This window comes from Eretmochelys imbricata, chromosome 11, assembly GCF_965152235.1.
Source record: "Eretmochelys imbricata isolate rEreImb1 chromosome 11, rEreImb1.hap1, whole genome shotgun sequence".
NCBI lineage: Eukaryota > Metazoa > Chordata > Testudines > Cheloniidae > Eretmochelys > Eretmochelys imbricata.
In genome coordinates this window covers 23931054-23938553 of record NC_135582.1, presented here as the reverse complement: position 1 = coordinate 23938553, position 7500 = coordinate 23931054, and the positions used below count along the sequence as shown (strand labels likewise).

Sequence of the window (7500 nt, the reverse complement as noted above, 5' to 3'; positions counted from 1 at the left end):
CAGTGCTATACAGACAGACTCTTGCATGGAAACACCCCAGGACAGGAGAAAAAGATGCAGGTGTGCAGCCATCAAAGGAGAGGCTACTCATGTTTACACCATGCCCATATAAGAGAATGGGGGAAATATCTAAGCAGCTTGACACATGGCGGCAGCAGGCAGCAACTTTCTGGCCCCCACCTCAGAAACCCAGCTGCTAGGGCAGCCATTCAGTAGAGAGAAAACAAATCCGGCAGGTAGGTCAAACAGAGCTGAATGGCCGCTATGGACTGTAACCCATCATGGCTGCTGTCATAGTCTAGCAAGCCGGACCGAGAAATGGGTAAGTCAGAGGGAGAGCAACTGGAAGCAAACTGTGCGGACCCAAGGCACAATGTGCAGTCATGGAAAAAGTGTCACTGACACAGTGAATCTTTGAGTCAAAGTCCCGCATGGCCAACTGCCACATGGGGGAGTTAGCTAGTAAGACACAGAAAACCAGGGTAGATACGGGGGGGGGGGGGGAAGGAAGGGGGGAGAGGGGGGCGATGTATTTATTAATAGGCTTTTTTTGTGGTGCTCACCAGCATGCCATAGTATCTTAATGCCTCAGATTTATTGCTAGTGTCCACTGGCCCATCCTATGACGATGAGCCAACGGCATGCAATTCACACACAGCACTCCTAAAGCTATTTCAATAAGCTGACACACAGATACCTCAGTTAGAGCTGGCTGACTGTATTGTGTGTGTGTATTTTGCAGCTGCCCCCGGGTGATTGTAATGTCTATGCAACACATGCATTATGGCATGGGGACGGGGAGAGCACGCTATTCTGCCTTCTCTCCTCAACTACACTTTTCTGGTGTCTTTGCCTGCTGGTGTCTGGGCCTGCTATGTGTCTGCACAGCTACCCATTTCACCTGGCTGTATTGGGGCTTTCATGCAGGTAACACCTCTTTGCTGCCTAAATGGTGTAAACTTCACTTTTTTTTTTTTTCTGCTTGCAAAGTGTGTACATAGCAAAAAAACAAAAAAAAATGGACAAAGAAAAACGCACACACAAACAAAGAAAATAACTAGAGGTGGTTAATTTTTTTCAAATTTCAAATTTTGATTAAAAATTGCAAAGAACATTAATTATTTTGCCTTTTTGCTACCAACTGTAAAAATGACCAGGAAACAAATTCTGACCAAGCTAGTTGCAGACAACTCCCATTAGATCCGATTCTAGTCAAAGTTAGACTGATATAAATCAGGATGGAAGTAACTCCACTGAAGTCAACAGAGTTACACTGGTGTAAAACTCATGTGAGTGAAATCAAAATCGTGCCTAATCCAAGTTGTGCATGTGTATCTGATGGCAGAATTTGACCCTAAATTTGTCAGAGATGATTTCATAAATGTAAAGGTAATTTCAAAGTTAAAATTAAAGCAAAGTAAAATTAAATATGCATCTGTGAAAACATCTATTCAGTTACGTAGTTACACATTTGTAGGATGTACTTTACACTTTGTATAGACTTAAAACCACTAGTACAGATCTGTCTGCAAATAGTGACATTTACTCCATAAGATCACATCTATTTATATTGTTTCATAATGCATCTAAAATAGCAGTTCATGATGAAATGTGTTCACAAAATGTGTTACTCTCACCCTTGCTAAGAAATCTATTTTCCTAAGGAAGGAACATTTCAGTATTTAGCTGGGAAAAAGTGGATTAATATGTGTATTTTTTTTCTTTCATTGGACTTCCTTTTGCCAACTTTACCTTGTATAAATAATTTTGCCTGGGAGAGCCTTTACATGGAATGCAGATTGACTATTACTTCCTGAACAGATTTAAATTTAACACCAATTTAGTCACTGTAGTATTCCTATATTGGAAATAACAGCTTCCATAGGACTTCTACAAAGTGCCAGAAATATGATCTCATACATGGAAACAAATTTCAATGTGTTTTCTTTTACATATGTTTTCTTTTCATAAATTTTTCCCACCTATGTTTCCCTTGTTTCCCAAACTCTCTCCTCTGCTCCAGAGCTCTGAGAACCTAAGAAAATTGTCCGATGAATGAGCTAACTTTTAATAAAAATTGCCAAGCTCACAACCTTTTTTGTACTAAGCTTAATTAAAGAAATAGGACTAATTCTTTTTGTCATATTAATAAACACTTAAAAGTAAAGTTGGGCTAAACTTCTGATCTGAAAGGTGGGTACCACTAAACACAGGGGAGATCAGAAGTCTGCAGATAATAACTTAGATCAGTGGGTTTTAACTTGTGGTCTGTGGACCTCTGGGGGTCTGCAGACTCTCTAAGCGGTCCGCAAAAGGTTGTCAGTACCATAGAACAGGGGTTTTCAACATATGGTCCAGACTATGTCTAAGATTTCCAAAGGGGACTGCACCTTCATTCAAAAATTTTTAGAGGTCCACAAGTGAACAAAAGGTTGAAAACTACTGACCTAGAATTTATACCCTATACCTCCAAAATACTATTCCAAAAGTGATTGGCTAATGCTTCTGGAGACATTCCTAAGGGCCAGACTCTGACCCCAACAGTGCACCCACACTGGGGAGTAAGGAGGTCGTTAGATGTCCCCTTACTCCCATGCACCACCTAGTCATAACAAGGGAAGCAGAGCAGTTAGGGAACAGTCTCTGGGAGCTGCTACTGCTTATTCTGCAGAGATGGGTAGGGATTAGCCATGGTGAGGATGGGGACTGAATCTTGACTCCACCCCCCAGCTCACATGGCAAAGCTGGCATGAAGTGGGAAGAAATCTGTGCCGGGTATAGGGCTGGTGCAGATTACTTCTCCCACACACACCTGGAGTAGGGGGGAAGCGGGGACCACTGAGTGACATTCTGTGCTTTTCCCCTCACAGGGGATGTTAGTCTGATGCTCAATCTTCACTTCCTGCTCCACATATGTCCCCAAAAAAACCCACCTCTAAATGAGATTATAGCACTGTGTATTTTGGTTGGGATGTTAGTTTACAATTTTGTAGGTTTCTTGGCTCATTTGTTAGGTGCAATTTGATTTTTTTAAAGTTATTTGGCAGTTGAGTAGTACCATTTCCAACTTCTTCTTTCATTGAATCATAGGACTGGAAGGGGCCTCGAGAGGTCTTCTAGTCCAGTCCTCTGCACTCAAGACAGGACTAAGTATTATCTAGAGACCCCCCGTACAAGTGTTTGTCTAAGCTGTTCTTAAAAATCTCCAGTAATGGAGATTCCACAACATCCCCAGGCAATTTATTCCAGTGCTCAACCACCCTGACAGTTAGGAAGTTTTTCCTAATGTCCAGCCTAAACCTCCCTTGCTGCAATTTAAACCCATTGCTTCTTGTCCTATCCTCAGAGGTAAAAGAGAACAATTTTTCTCCCTACTCCTTGCAACAACTTTTGTGTACTTTCTCAGCGAATAATGCAAATAGCAATGAGCTAATAACACTCTTTAGTATTTTCTCCAGACTCAGTTAGCTACCAGTCAGCTTGCTGGACAGAAGCTCCTCTTTAGTTGGATGGTAGCTTGGCACAAAGGAGCACGGAGGTTGAATGTGAAGTGGCTATAAGTCCTCAATATAAATACACATTAGCATTCATATTATCTTTTTTAGAGTGCAAGGGTTTATTCTTTTATGATTTTCTTGGAAGGGTGGGTCACCTACTTAATTATCTCTAAAATATAACAATATTTAGGGAGACATTCACAAAGAGCATGTTGAGTTCATTGTATGCTACAGATGCTGGACTATCATGCCATCCTTCACTGCTCATTTTCACCTGCTCACTTGGTATATACCTACTGCCTACTGCCATTGCAGTTGGTTGCAGCCTGGGAGACTGCCAAGGCCAAAACATAGATCCAGCCCTACACAAATCTCCGACCTTGTCTACACTAAAGGGAAAAGTCAGCCTAAGCTACACAGTTTGAGTTACGTGAATAGCGTAACGCAAATCGAAGTAGCTTAGATCTACTTACCGCAGGGTCCACACTATGCGATGTTCACTGAAGATGCTCTCCCGTCATTCCCCTTACTCTTTTCGATCTGGTAGAGTATAGGAGTTGACTTGAGAGTGATCTGCGGTCGATTTAGCGGGTCTTCAGTAGACCCGCTAAATCGATTGCCGATGCATTGATCACCGGGCATCGATCCCCCGGTAAGTGTAGACAAGCCCTCAGTCAGCAGCTGAACTCCCATCAATATCAATGAAAATTGTGTCATTAGGCCTGGGGTGGGGGTGGGAGGGCAGTATATAGGGCGATCTGTGCAACTTTGTCCTAAAATTTTAAGGCCTTCTCCTAATTTTATATGACTTTAATGTTCTTAGTTATATCAGCGGAATCCAGCCTGTCATACCTCTTGTTCAAATATGCTCAATATTATTTAAAAACTTACTAAACTTATATTGAGAAATTTAAAAGCACATATGTAGCTTGCTGATGAAGTAGAAAAATAATTTGATAGGAAGCATTGAACGGGATCCTTATATAGCTGGTATTTCATTCTAATTGGCATTTACACAGCACTTTACATAAAGGGAAACTGAGACACAGAGGTGTCCCAGATCATACAGAGAAACAGTGGCAGAACTGGTAATAGAACCCACATTTTCCAACTCTCCGGCCTGTGCCCTAGCCACTGGGCAATATTGTACCAATTCTGTGTGACGCTGTTGCTGACAGATAAGAAATTAGGCTTATTGAACACTGTGATTTTTCATAGTGAATCAGCATCAAGATATCTAGAACATGTATTTCTGTAATTACAATACATTGAGAAAATTCACAGTGCTCAATGGCTCTCAGATTCACCTGCTAACTGTGTAAGTAGCTTAGGGCTGTAATATATAAAAAGAGAAAGAAACTGGTTAGCTGTATGGTGTTCTGCTTGTTGTTGTTGTAATTCACACAAATGGATATGCATCTTTGCTCATCCAGACAAGTTTCTTGGGTTGTCATTTAACAGGAAGATGTGGGTTTGTAAAAGTGCAAGGCAAACTTGGTAATGTTAGCTTTGCATTTAGAAGCCTTTTACTCTATAAGCAAATGATATGTAATGTTCCTCAAGCCATAGGAGAGGCAGATCATAGCAGGTGAAAACCTGAGTATGTGGGGGGGTGTCATGATGGTTCTTTATCAATTTCAAATCCATCCCCATATCCACTTGTGACTCTGTTATACAGTTCAAAGGGATGGGGCTAACTTGGAGTGTTACAGATTTAGGACCTGATCCAAAGCTCACTGAAGTCAATGGAAATCTTTCTGTAGACTTTAATAAGCTTTGGATCAGGCTCATATTAGGGAGCATCTATATTGAACATTAAAGCAAGAAGATACAGGAATGATATATTAGAAGATTTAGGAAAGATGAAGGTTGATCAACATGAAAGGAAACGATGCACACCGAAGAACATCTATAAAAGAAGTAGGAACTATTTTAATGGCTGTAAGGTTCTTACTCTTTCCCCTGCCTTCCATCCCATGGAAATGTGTATTTGAAAACACTGGACCCTCACAGGTCTGATCACTCACAAACATTTTAGTGGCTTAATAGAATCTCTTAGAACAAATGTCTTTCATCCCCATTAATCAGAGTTCCCAATTACCAGGAGACACCATTTGCAGATGTCTGAGGTACTATGGAGCTGTGGTGAGCCTGTCATGTTACAGGACAGGCTCATGGAGCAGTAAAGCAGCGCTATCTGCATTGGAAGAGGGACTGAATATGCTGGTCACTATCAGGGCCGGATTAACCTTTTGTGGGCCCGGCACCAAACATATTTGTGGGCCCCCATGGAGGCAATGGAGCATGGTGCAGGGGAGTTGGTCCCTGGAGCAAGGGGCCAGCCACAGGCAATGGGGCATGGCATGGTAGGGGAAGCCCCGCTCCGCCCAGCCAGTGCAAGGGCACGATTTACAAACTGGCAGTTGCCAGACGCACAATGGCTTGCCTGGCCCTGTGCTGCCAGTATGCTCCTTACCCTCGGGGGTGTGCCCATGCTATGTCACACAGCCCCCCTGCCCAACACCGGAACACCTCCCCGATTCCGTATGGCCAAATCCCCCCCCTGGACCTTCTGTGCCCAGCGTGCCCCCAGACCCTGCCACAAATGCACAGCGCCCTGCACAGCACCACAACTGCGCAGCACGCCACACAGAACCCCCGTTCCCTAGTGCCCCAACACACAGAGATCTTCCCCGCCCCATCACAGCCCAGCACCCACCCCCCAAGGCCCTCCAGAGACACACTCCCCCATGTCCTGCCTCCTGGCCCCATTCACTGGCCCTGCTGGGAGGCGACTGTGTCTGCTGGGCTGAGCCGCCAGCGTACCGAGGCAGGGAATCACTCCAGCCCCTTGGGAGTGGTGCGATCAGTCAGGCCAGGGCCTGCCCCACCCAGTCTTCTTCAGGACCCACTTGCCTGGAGGTGCCCAGCCAAGCCCCCCTCACACATTGTCCCCTTCCCCCTCCCCCACAACTGGCCAAGACTGGCCAGGCTTCTGCATCAGTCCCAGGTGGCTCAGCTCCAGGGAGACAGGTGGGACCCCACAGGTGGTGGGAAGGAGAGACTGCCTGGAGCCAGAGGTGCACCGGGGTCCGGCCAGGAGGCAGAGAGAAGCTGGCAGGACGCCAGGGGGTGGAGAGGAGCCGACGGCGGGCAGGCCGAGAGGAGCAAGTGGTGGGCAGGGTGCGGGGGAGCTGGTGGGGTCTCAAGGTACAGTGCAAGCAGAGCAGGCCGGGGCCCCTTCTGACCATGGGCTCGGCTCCATGGCGCCACTGGTGCCATTGTAAACCCAGCACGGGTCACTATTTGTCAGCAGTAGGGTCAGCTGTGTGACACCTAGCATATGTAGGTGGTTTGGAAAGGGTAAAATGTCCAGAAATTGCAGTGGTGAAACAATTAAGCATGACTGAATCCCAAAAGGCATGCCATTAAGTGGAATCCCTATTAGACAACAGTATCTATTTAGCATTGCTAAAAAGTATCACTTTATCATTGGGTTTGATTCTGTCCCTGGAAGATATATCAGTTAGGGGCCTGTTCCTACAATGAGGCAAAGCTTCCATTAACAATATCAGCTTCTGTGGATAATGGGAGTTTTTCCTATGTAAGTATTGCAGGATTGATTGCTAAGCAGATTTTGCAAGTAAGGCCCTAATTCAGCAAAGAGCTCCATATATGTTCAGATCCACTCTGTGGATCTCATTGCAGGATCAGGATTCTATGTGTCCACTCCAGAAATGCTATGGCTAATGCATTGAACAGCAGGTCAAAAAACATAAAAAGTTTGCATATTAAATATTCCATTCAGAGAGGAAAATATTCACTTGTGCATATTAAACAGAATTTCTAAGCTCATTTTTACATTTCCTTTCTCTATATACCCAGAGGATCATTATAGACAAATGACTTGCACGTCATCATTTTAAGAAACAAAGTTCTGTTTGTTTTATGGGAAGAAGGGAAAAGGCATCTGCAGTCACTGACTTCTATTACTTTTCCCTCG

The 7500-nt window shown here is 44.4% G+C and overlaps 1 protein-coding gene across 6 annotated transcripts in view; it reads left to right on the top strand.

Annotated features, from left to right (window-relative positions):
• The window catches only part of ZEB2 (zinc finger E-box binding homeobox 2), a 131507-nt gene that overhangs the window by 65959 nt on the left and 58048 nt on the right, over positions 1–7500 (top strand). The window lies entirely within an intron of this gene.